We start from the raw sequence: 13,426 nt of genomic DNA on the forward strand, positions 1-13,426 counted from the left end.
CCTATGGATTACTGTGCATAACTTTTAACTTTGAAAAAAATCTGTATACATTTACACAGAAAATGTCCAATATATTTATGCAAATCAAGCATACTTTAACATTTCATTTAGGATATGATCCGTTTTTTTCTTTTTAAATGAATATATATGTATGAGCATAGGCAAAGAGGATATAGAAAAAAGTCTGAAAATCTATACTAACTGCTAAATCTTATTTCTAGGTAGTTGTATAACATATGATTCTTATTTTCTTCTTCAAACCTTTATTCTGATTCTGATTTTTTATAATTAGCATGTATTATTTTTTAATACTGTATTCTTTGAACATACACCTAAAAAGAGAAAGAGCTGGGGAATTAGAAAAAAAGGGAAATATAAATTTTCTCTTATTTTAGGAAAAAATCTTGTTGGATAGATTTGGTAGCTTCATCTGAAGGACTTCTCAAAACTCCAGAAATACTTCAGCTGCTGGAATCCAAGTGTGTTATTGATTTTATAATCTGTAACATATATACATCATGATAGGTTAATTATTATGCTACATCTTTAGCAATGTTTGACTCTCTTCAAGCCTAAGATTATACCATGTAAAAATAATTTACCAATTTATGCTTTCTTTATAGTACAACCTCATAGTTATTGAAACTTATTTCTGGTAATATTTGGTAATTTATGAACAAAGATATATATATATATATTTTTTTTTTACATGGGCAGGCACCGGGAATCAAAGCTGGGTCTCCAGCATGGCAGGTGAGAACTCTGCCACTGAGCCACTAATGCCCTCCCTGTTGTTTAAATTAATTTTTTTTCTGCATTTCTTTTATTACTAGAAAGTATGAACATTTTGTATTTTTACTGCAAATTATATGCTCACATCTTTGGTTCCCTGGTAATACTAAGCCTTGATATTCTTGTTTAGAGGACTTTCAATGTCGTTTGGATCTTGGGATTTGCCCCTATGAAATTTATTCTTGCAAAGGAGAAGCTAAGTCTACTTATAATTATGCCTAAGAGTCGCCCCCAGAGTACCTGTTTTGTAGCTCAGATGTGGCCTCTCTCTTTAAGCCAACTCAGCAAGAGAGCTCACTGCCCTCCCCCCTTCATGGGACAAGACTCCCAGTGGTATAAGTCTCCATGGCAACGTGGGTCAGGACTCCTGGAATGAGCTGGCACCCAGCGTCATGGGATTGAGAAATCCTCCTTGATCAAAAAGAGGAAGAGAGAAATGAGACAAAATAAAATTTCAGTGGCTGAGATATTTCAAACAGTTGAGAGGATACCCTGGAGGTTATTCTTATACATTATATAGATATCCCTTTTTAGTTTATGATGTATTGGAGTTGCTAGAGGGAGAGACCTGAAACTGTTGAACTATATTCCTGTAGCCTTGATTCTTAAAGATGATTGTATAACTATGTAGCTTTTACAGTGTGACTGTGTGACTGTGAAAACCTTGTGCTGATGCACCCTTTATCCAGGGTATGGACAGATAGGTTAAAAAAAAAATAAGGACAAATAAGTAAATAAATAATTGAGGCGGGGATAGTAGGTAAAAAATAAAAAAGTGGGTAAACTGAAACACTTGTGGTCTTTCATGAAAGAGAGGGTTAAAGTACACAGGATGGATGCATTTTTTTCTTTTTTCTTTTTTCTTTCTTTTTCCTGGAGTGATGCGAATATCCTAAAAATGATCATGGTGATGAACACACAACTATGTGATGATTAAAAAAATCCATATAAGGGTGTATGTAGTTCCCTGGTAGAATTCTCGCCTGCCATGAGGAAGAGCTGGGTTTGATTCCCAACCCATGCACCCTTCCTCAAAAAAAATCCACATAGTTTGGAATTTAAATTATAAATTCTTGACTGAAACTCTGATAGGTTTGTATGAAGGAGTACCAATTGCAAATGAATTAATTTGATGGCTTAAGAGTGGGAGCTGTGATGGTGTGGTACATAAATTAATGGCAAATGTGATGCTAAGGTGCAAGTCTTCTTTGATGAACAGATGTTCTAAGAATAATATGACAGGGAAGCACACATTTCTCTTAGAGGGGTTCTTAGAAGATATTTTGACTTGCATAAAGTTCTTAAAAATTTGTTTTTCTGTTTGGCAAAAGTATTTTAACCCACCATTTTAATTTATTATTTTAGGAAGGATACTTCCTGAATTATTCACTCTATACAAAATTACTTGTGTTACTGATATGAAATTATTAGAAGAAGCAAATTCATAGAGTCAGAAATTAAAATGCAGGTTACCAGGGCTTGAGATAAGTAAGGATAGAGAATGGGAAGTTAATGCTTAATTGGTACAGAATTTCAGTTTGGGATGAAAGAAAATTTTGGTAATGAATGGTGGTGATGGTAACACATTATAAAAGTAACATCACTAAATTACATATTCAAACATGGTCATAAAGGGAAATCTTAGATTGTTTATACGTTAACAAAATAAAGATGTTTTTTTAAAACCATAGAACTATATAATGCAAATAGTGAATCCTGATGCAAACTGTGGACCACAGTTATAATAATTGTTTCATCAATTATATCAAAGGTACCACACTAACGCAAACTGTTAAAATAGGGAAAACTCTATATGTATGTTGGGAGCATATATGGAAACTATGTACTTCCTGCATGATTTTTCTGTAAACCTACAAACTTTCTAATAAAAAAAATTTAAGAAAAAGTTTTTTTAAAAAACTTACTGTATTAAAGTGCAAACTGGATTCCAAACAAACAGGCAGAGATTCCTGTGAAGTCCCAATAACTGCTCCTTTCTTTGTCTCCCTTAAATAGACATGCAGTACAGGTTATCCCATATGTTTTTAAACATATTTTCCAGGACTAGCTAGATTCCTATCCACAAAGGAAATTGCCTGATAAGGACACTCTGTGGGCTGCTTTCTCCATATCTAGGACCTTAGCAGATCCTTGAGCCTTCCTTACTATAGCTATCATTCATTGTTTTACATCTACTGTAGGGGTTTTTCTCCCACTATTGCAGTGTGGCTTTAGTTTTTCCATGAAACGGAAGCCCATACCCAGATCTCTTCTCAAGTTATCAATGACATATTATGGATCCTTGGAACTTGGTAACAATAATTTCATAACAACTGTTCAAATTAATGACTCTTTTTGTTTTATTTTCTGGTAGGACCTAGAGGAATCAAATTATGGGAAGGGACCTGACAGCATCATTATTAGACTGGTGACATTATCATATCATTATCATTATCAATAGTACAGTTATTGTTGGATAATTTTATAAGCCAGAAAAACACTGAATTTAGAGTAGGTAAACACTCCTTCATCCAAAGTCATGTTCATATTTATTCAGTAACTCAGTCCTATTCTTTGGAGAGAAATAGCTATGCAAATTTTCTGCTTGCTTAACTACTTTGCTTTAAGTCAAGAATTCTGAAAGAGATGGAGACATACTCATAGGGAAGCAAATTACTTAGGAAAGCCACCCAGAATCTGGTGATGAATATATGTTCCCATGGACATTCTATGTAAGCAAATCATCTTCCCCTATGCCCATCTCCTTAAGAATGCTGTTTTGTCTTCCTTGTTATTACTTTGCAATTCTGGAAATGGCTTCTAAAGGAGAGATCATTTCTCAATCATTTCCATGTAAAAATCTTAGCACATATGCTGACTAAATAGCATCTTGCTATACTTTCTTTCAATCAAGTGGTTAACTGAAAATTCTTCAAAAGAATCCACTCTGAGTTTGGCTTACATTATCATTGTATGTTTCTCCTTTTCCTCACCTCTAAACTTTTTGAACCCACTGCTTCACTTTTTCCTTCCATTCTTTGAAATCTGCTTTTCTACCTCTATACTGATCTCTGTCTCTCACATTTAACTCAGAACTTTCTTATGATCATCTCCAAAAATATTTTTATCTTTCACTGTTCTGAAGTGCTTAATGCTGTTGACAGTGCTCCTTCTTGACACTCTTCAGTTCCACATCAGTTTAATGTTTCTACTATTCTACTACTTTTCCATCCTTCTTATTCCCCAGTCTCCAAGCATACCTATTATGAGTTCTCCTCTTTCTCCTATTCTATCCACTGGAAATCTTATCCAGTTCCATAGGTTCAGTTATCTCTATACATATATATTTTTTTACATTTATTTCTGCAGCTGTAGCATTTCTTTGGACTTCTTAACATGCATCTCTAATTCCTTATTAAGTATTTCCACTCTGGTATTCCACAGAGTCTCACAATTAACATGTTCAAATATTAATTCATCATATTCTCTGTCCTTTCCAACTCTGTATCACCTTTTATCTGTCCATTAGCTATTTATAGCTGCCTTTCTTTTAATTAACAAAACAAACCTTACAGAGTGCATCACTAGACTTTTCTTCCATCTATCCCCTTCCTTGCATTGATATAATCAACATCTTAGTTCAGATCTCATTATTTTATGTGGACAATTATAAGAGACCACTAACGGTTTTCCCACCTCCAGATGCCTCTCAATTCTTCATTCTATAATCAGTCATGCACTCAATGAATGTTCCTACAGCCAGGCTCTGATTATTTCAGTCTGATTAAAATACCTTCACTGATCTCCCCATTATTTACTGAATACATTCAAATGTTCAAAGCCTTCAGAATATTACCCCAACCCATAGTTTCAAGCTGAATTTTCACTGCTTTCTCTTTCAAACAGAGGGATGGCTCGGTGGCTTGCAAACAAGCTCCTTGCTTTCCCACTTCTGTTTTTGCAAATTCATGTCCCTCTTCCTGCATTATTTTCTACACCCTTCAAATATTTCCTCTGGTAAAATGTGCTATTTTTCATGACCTATTCCCAAATATCATTTTTCTGTTCAACTTCTCTCCACAGCACACAAATACTATTCAGATGGTCTTTCCATCCTTTAAACGCTTTAGTTCTATTTTCTCCCTTATCTTTGGTATTTATCACATTTTGTTTTGTATCTGCTTTTTTGGAATACTGTCCTACAGTATCAAGCATATAGCTTTCATATGATAGGTGCTTGATAAATTTTTCTTGATTAAATGAATGAATCTTTCCTACCACATTACAAACTAGTCCTACTCTTCTTTTTTCTTCTATCTCTACAGTACCATATGACACATACGTATGTTACTCATGGTAGTTTTTTAGAAACATTATTTTAATTATAAAGAAAGCATACGCAACTTATCTGCTTTGGCATTACCTAGAGAAATTTTACCTCATTGACTTTCTTTTTTGGCTCCATTTTTACCTACTGGGCTAAGGACTTTGTATGCTATTATTGTCATATTATCATATCAAGTTAGAATGTAACAGTCTAAAAACCTTGATTCTTATTCCTTCTTCTATTAGCAAATAACCTCTAGCAAGTCATTAACCTAGTTTTCAATAAGAAAGGAAAATAAAAATAATAATTCAGGTTAAAACCTTCATTTTGATGATTACTGATGATAGCAAAGCATTTAAACTCCTTGGAAGTGTTTGTAGAAATAACTAGATTTAGAAAAATATTAAAGTTGTTTTTTGATTACTGGTGATTAATTAAAGTACAGGAGAGAATAAGAAGAGATTCAAACTTATTTATAAAGTTTATTATGAAAAAATAAGTTATGATATATTCTGAGATAGTCTTATGTTCAGAATGCAAATGGTTATCATTTATTCACAATAATGTTATAAAGTATAATTTTCATATTTTTAGGTATCTCAGTTCTGTATTTTTGGCTGATGGAACATTTAAAAAGAACCTTAACTTGCCAAATGAGGGAAATTGAAAATATAAAAGAAATTGCTTGAATTTTCTCAGTAGTTCATGCCATTAGTCTCTAAGGATATCAGGGTCACCAACAACTGCCCCCGTCCAGGTTTTACGGTTCATTAAGAGGACTCAAAGGACTATGCATATAATCACATTCCTGGACAGGATTCATAACAATGAAAAAATGCAAAGAAAAGGGAACATGGGGTGAACTTCAGAGGAAACCAGACATAAGCTTCCAGGAGTCTTCTTCCAATAGATTTACAAAGGGTGTGCCGATATAACGTTGTGACATCAAGTGCAAAATGCTCTCTACCAAGGAAACTCATTAGAGAATCAATACCCAAAATTTATATTAAGAGCTGATCATGTAGGCACCTCTCCCTAACACATACAAAAATTCCAGACTCCCAGCAGAAACTACATTGTTTGCACAATTAGTTTAGGTGAAGTGAGCCATGCTTGTCAGGGAATATGGTGGCAACCCTCCCCAAGTCCAAGTTTCCAAACACCAGCCAAAGCCCAGCCTTGCAAGCAGGCCTTTCTAAGATAGCAGTCTCAGGCTTCCTATGTTAACTGTTTTCTGCACAGGGAGAATATATAGGTCTAGGATATAAAACAATATTGATGTTTCATAGTCCAGTATGTAAAATAAACAAACAAAATGATGCAAGTTATGTTTATAAATGTCATTTACAATTATCCTTAACTGAGTACATATTATATAAAGTACAGTTAGATTCAAGACATAAAATTCCAACTATCTGCTGAATGAACAATTTCTAGACTCCTTTTATATTTCCACTGTACAGAGATACTGGGATATATGTCAGATTTTTCTCGTAACAGTAAATTTTGCATAATATTGTATTGATTTTAGAAACTAGTTGTATATAAAACTTTTTTGGTCGGAATTGATAGAAACGCACTTTCACTAGCTTAAGTACCAGTAAGAGAATTTGCTGGCTTATATTACTAAGAAATCCAAGGGAAGACATGTTTTGATCAATGGGCTGCAAACAATGTCATTGAGATAATGGCACTATTTCTTGACTCTTCTTTCCTGTGTTAGATTTTTCACAGGTAAGCTCTTTCCATAAAGTAGTATAAATAGCCATCTACAACTGGAAACTCACATCCTACCTGCTTAATAAACCATACAGTGACCAAAAAAGAGAGTATTTTTCTTTAACAATTAATGAGAAAGGATCAGGGAGGATTTCAGTTAGCTTGACTCTCATCATATGTGCATATCTGAACTTGTTACTTTGGTCAAGGAGATGGAAGGCTGTACTTGTCTAGGCTTCGATTATATAGCCATCCCTGGGGCAGGAAAGGGAATGATTAAATTGCAACCTCCCTTCCATCTACCCCATGCATCCTATAGATTTAACAGTGTTGTTTAAAAAATGGAGGTGGAAACAGTTTTCAAAAGTGTGCTGAGTAGATGAAAGAAATTAATCTGCCATTAATTAGTACCACCTTAGCCAAATTATTTTAATAACATTATGAAGTGTGAAAAAAAATGAATTTTTAATAACTACAATCAGATGTCAAACAAGTAGAATTATAGAAATATCATTCTTTTCAGGTACCATCTCACAGAAAAGACACTTTATCACCTTGCAATGGTTTATGCAGCTTTGGTTTCATTTGGGCCAAAATCTGAAGAACTGAATGTAAAGGTATTTTTGCTGTATGCTTTTCATAAACTAAATTTATACTCAAGTACTATTTATTATAGCTATGACTGTATTTTTTTTTCCAAAGTACATAGGTCTATCTGTATATTTTAAGAGAAATTGTAATCACTTCACCTTTGGTGCTTCACATGTGTCACAGAAACACTCTTGTCCATCGTGGAATTGCAAAATAGATGTATGTTTAGTTAAACCAGATAACACCTTTTTTGTAGCATGACTTTAGACTGTGTCCTTTGGATATGGATATTGCTTTTGCCAATGTTGGTTTTGTCCCTGACTATAGACAGAGACTCACATTGACCTTTACTTTCTTTGGAAGGACAAATTTTTTCATGAAAATTGTCTTGTTTGTTTTCATAGTGTTCAAATCTGTATTGTTGTATGTAGAGGGAAATAATTTTCTTAACACAAATCACTAATAAATACCGAATTAAATTGTCATGGAAGAGTTCTTACTTAATAAATGGACATGCAAAGATAAAAACATAAATAAATTCTAATGTCCATACAAAGATGGCCTAAACATGATTGGAAAAAACAAAAACAAACAAATGAAAAAAGCGAAGCTTCAGCTTCATGGCTCTTCTTTGGCCTAGGCCCTCCCAAATTGTAGAAGCTCTAGGCCTTACAAAACCTGGATTTGTTCCCACTTAGTAGTTAAAATTTGTTTTGTTCCTGATTTTAATAGGAAGTATTGTATCACTAATTTTGTAAGAATTTTGGTGAGGAATTGATGCTGAATTTTATCCAAACTCTTTTTAGCATCTACTGGGGAAAATCAAACATGTTTTCTCCATTCTCCTGCTGATATCAAGTATTATATTTAATGCTTTACTAATATTAAATAATCTTTGTATTTCTATAATAAATCTCATAGATCTTGAAGGGATGATTCTTTTAACATGATGTTGAATATCATTGCTAATCTTTATTTATGATTTTCAAACATACCTTCATAATGAAATTGTTCTGTTGTATTCTTTATTTGTGTCAAATTTTGGCATAAAGGTTATATCAACTTCATAAAATGAAATGGATGAAAATTCCATTTCCTTTACACTCTGAAGCAAATTGAGAATGTTTACTACTGTATATTCTTAAACATAGGGCCCTTCAAAATATAAGATAATCTCCCCATTATCTCAAAGAGAAGATCCCAGAAATAATTTTGTAACAAATTTGAACACTTAAACTTACATAAATAGAATAATCAAATACCTAGTTACTTTTGTATTTATTTAGTTACAAATACATGCTTTAAATCACATTATATAAAGTATCAGTTTAGAAATAGTGCATTTATCCACTCTTGCATTCCATAAAGCTATTGTAGTCAAACAAACATGAATCTTTGGTATCCGTATCTTCATCATCATTGTGGTAACTTTTGACTTCACTGTGGTTTCCATAAGAATATCATTATTCCAAATAGGCTAAGATTTTACACATCTTGAATTCATATTGTTGGAGCCCTGGAAAATTTATTCAAAGACATTGACATAACCTCAAAATAATTTTCATTCCTCCTGTAGGTATATATTATTTGTGATTTCTGCAATATAACAACCTTCTATATTGTTTTTAAAACTTGCTTAGAACAGCATATAACTCTTGCAATTATTACATTTTCTCACTGGAAATAACTACTAAAAGTGCTTTTAAAAATTTTTTAGCCTTCTTTTCTACTGATTTCATCAATGAACCTCCATAAGCATCCAAATCTAGGACATTTCAGACTAATGTGTCTCCCACGATCATATTCGGTGAGTCCCTTCAGGATCATCACCTATTATACACCAGGGTTCAGGAATAATTCCGCAACATTGTGAGTATGAATTAAGAAACAGGTTTACCCAGGGAAAATTTACAAAACAAGAAGCCTAAAATTGCATATATTAAATTCTGTGGAATGAAATCTGAAGCTCCTCACACCATTTTTAAATATAGTGTTCTAATTTTCTTTTTTTCCCCAATTTGGTATTGTTATTTTAATTTCTTCTCTGAACCAAGACTGGAATTTTTTCAATAACTTTTTCTTTTTGAACTTTTGCTATTTCTAGTTTAACTGAATTGTAGGGTCACTTTATCATTTTCTCCTTCCATTTATTTATAATGAATCTTTATCCACTGTGGTAAAAATGTACAGAATATTTTTTTATTAGAAAACTTGTAGATTTTCTGTAGGTTTACAGAAAAATCATGCAGAAAGTACAGAGTTCCCATTACACACTCCCCCACACAAAGTTCACCCAATAACTCTTTGTGTGAGTGTGGTAGTAACTTTATAAAAATTGGTGAAAGAATATTGTTATGATCATATTATTAACTATAGTCCATAATTTACATTAGGGTCCAGTGTTTGTGTTGTACAGCATTAGGTTTTTTAAATTTTTACTAACGTTCATAAACCAAAAATTTCCTTTTAACCACATTCAAATACCCAACTCAGTCATGCTGATTATATCTACAATGCTGTACTACCATTGCCAACATTCAAAATTTTTATCATACCCTCCAAACTACAAAGGTCTCGTCAAGAGTGGTTTCGCCATGTCAAGAGTGTTTGTATGCAAGAACGTTTGTTTGCTTGTTCATTGTTTATAATAAAAATATTAAATTAAAGAAACCTCCAGGATAAAATAAATAAATAAACACCTGAAGAATAACATGCAAGGCAGAAAAAAAATGATCGTGGTGATGAACGCACAACAATGTGATGATATTTTCAGCCATTGATCTTATACTTTGGATTGACTGTATGTTGCATGAAGATATCTCTATAGATATATTTTTAAATGTATTTCTTTTATTCATGTTATATAGTTTACTTTTTTCCAAACACAGTAATTTAAAAACCAAGAAATTTGAACATGTAGTTACCACAAATGAATTAATAAATCAGAAAAAACTTCATAAAAAAAGAAAGAGTGGTTGCATCTGTGAATCTACTAAGGATATTTGGTATTAAATAATTTGTGAATTGTGATTACTTTATAGTTTAATAATATACGGATACCTTCCTAATAAGTAGGTGCAAAGGATAAATTTATTTCATAGGAAAGCCTCTTGGCAGATACAGTAAAAGAAATTTAAGAATTTTTAGAATTGGCAGTGGCTAGCCATCATGTTGGCAGCTTGAAATTGCTGCCACAGAAATTGGCAAATGCTGCAAATCAGGCCTTCCACCCAATTCCCTGAGAGCTGATTGTTGAACAGTTACCAGCACACTACTGGTGCCAGTTCAAGTTCTCTGCCATGGCTTCAGAGTGAGGGCCCAGGATCATATAATTAAAGTTCCTTGTGTTGAATCTGATTATTAATGTATGTAAACATATTCCTAAATTGGAGTTCATGGCCAACTTCAAGATATGAATTTATAGATTCTTAAACACATAGCCCCTTAATTAAAAGAAATATGTCCTTCATGAATATGATCTCCTGTAGATTATAAAGTATATATATGTACATATGTCATGATAATAAGAATAGCCAAAGGGAAGTGAAAGAAACCCACAGTCAAGAATAGGGAGAGCAAACTAAAAAAAACAAAGAAAGAAACTAACAGAATTGCATGCACTCTCACCACATGGTTTGTTCCAATGGTACCCAGAGGCCAGGCAATAAGCCTTTGTTCTAGGCTGAAAATCAGCCAAGATGACATCATGGGATTGAGAAAGTGTTCTTGACCAACAAGGGGAAGAGAGAAATGAGACAAAATAAAGTTTCACTGGCTGAGAGATTTCAAACAGATTCAAAAGGTTCTCCTGGAGGTTATTCTTATCTATCATATAGATACCCCTTTTTAGTTTATGGTGTATTGGAGTGGTTGGAGGGAAGCATCTGAAAGTGTAGAGCTGTGTTCCAGTAGCCTTGATTCTTGAAGAGGATTGTATAACAATATAGCTTTTGCAATGTGACTGTCATGGAAAACTTTTGCCCGATGCTCCTTTTAGTTCAGGGTACAGACAGATGAGTAGAAAATAAGGATAAAATATATATAAATAATGGCTAAATGGTAAAATGAATTGGGTAGCTTGAAATGAGATGGAGCGGTAAGGTGTATAGGATGTATAAGTGTTTTTCTTTTTTCACTTTATTTCTTTTTCTGGAGTGATGCAGATGTTCTAAAAATGCATACGGTGATGAATACAGAACTACATGATGATGTTGTGGGCCACTGATTGGAAACTATGTAGGGACTGTATGTGTATGAAGATTTCTCAGTAAAAATGTGTTTGTTTTTTCTTTTTAAATCAGCCAGGGTGAACCTCTATCTTGTGTTCTAGTTAATGAGGACTTATTGAAACTTCAGGAATGAGGAAGCCCTGCCTGAGTAGCCTTCTAATCCATTTTGGATTATTTTACTCAACAATATTAGAATTAGAAGGTGCCTTAGAACTCGTATAGTATAACTTCTTCATTCACAGAAGTGTACATTGAAATCCAGAGAGATTTGAGTATTTATACACAGCATGAGCTACAAAAATATGTGTTTAATAATTTTATACTGGGTCATTAGTTTCAGGTGCATTAATGTTAAAAATGTAATTTTAAAGTCATAATTACTTTAACTCAGTTTTGAAATTTTAACACATTTTAGAAACATGATTAAGAGACAGGACCACTTGCAAAGCCAAAAAAACAATAGCTATACTTTATTACTATTAGCAATAAAATGATTTTGCTGTCTCTTCTTTTGACAGATTCCATGTACTTACAACTACCACAATTCAAAAAACGATGTCTGGCATATGAAAAAGTCCCTGGAAGAAATGATAGACAAACTTGTCTTAAGATTTTTTGAAAGAGGGATCAAATAGTGCTGCGTTCCATATTCCACTGCTTTTTATGATAACCCAATAACAAAATCATTTAGATTTGTTTATACATTAAAGAAAGCACAATTAGTCTTAGAGGTTCTTAGTGACTCTATATTAAATTTCCATAATATATATTCTGTCCCAGAGTTTGAGTTTTTGTAAATAAAATATTTAGAATGTATTAATTAGTATAGTAATTATCATAAGATTCAAATGTCTTCTGACTACACCTAAGCATCACAAGTCTTTTAAAATAGCCTCTGTCACAAACTTTTTTAAGTCAGTCTGATTGAGTCAAGAAGTGAAGAGGACCACAGTCAACCCTCCAAAACTAATAAAGTTGAAACCTAAGGTTAAATTAAAGTAAGGGAACTTCCGATTTAAAATGTTGTCTTCCATGAACAAAATTTAAAAACAAATGACTAGGAGAAAATATATGCACACTATGCAATAGAAAAATATGTTTTCCTCCTAATATACAACAAATTTGAACAGAATGATAAGAAAAAGACATCCTTATAAATGGGCATTCTAGTGATTCAGCAGTCATACTTTTTTGTTAAATCCTATCTTCTCTGTTATAACTCCTCCTTTGATCCTGTTCCCAGTCTATAAGGGCCTTTCATCAACAATGCTTTCTACACTAAAAAGAGGAAAAAAATATAACAAAATAAGGTATCTGTGCCTATTTGAAACCATTAGGAACCCCAGAAAAGCCATGTCTTAATTCTAATCCAGTCTCGTGGTGTCAGGCCTATTGCTTAGGGCAGAAAACTTTGATGAAATTTTTCCGTGGAGATTGACCCACTCAATTTTGGGTGTGAACTTTTGTTTAAATTACTTCCATGTGGCATGCCCAAGTGTGGATGTGGGCTTTTGACCAAAAGATATGATTCCACCAATTCAAGGTGGACCCAACAGTTTACTAGAATCCTTTAAAAGAGAATTTACAATTCTGCCTGAACCACCATCCTGTTAGATAAGTTCCATGAGGGATGGATTATATCTCTTGGGTTCACCAGATTTTCAGAAGTACCTGGCACAGTGATGGCTCAGGAGTAATTGAACAATATATTAATGAAATAAAATGACAATTTTACAATTTGAAATACCCAAAAAAGGACCGCTTCATT

The sequence above is a fragment of the Tamandua tetradactyla genome, chromosome 7 (genome assembly GCF_023851605.1).
Source record: "Tamandua tetradactyla isolate mTamTet1 chromosome 7, mTamTet1.pri, whole genome shotgun sequence".
Taxonomy (NCBI): Eukaryota; Metazoa; Chordata; class Mammalia; order Pilosa; family Myrmecophagidae; genus Tamandua; species Tamandua tetradactyla.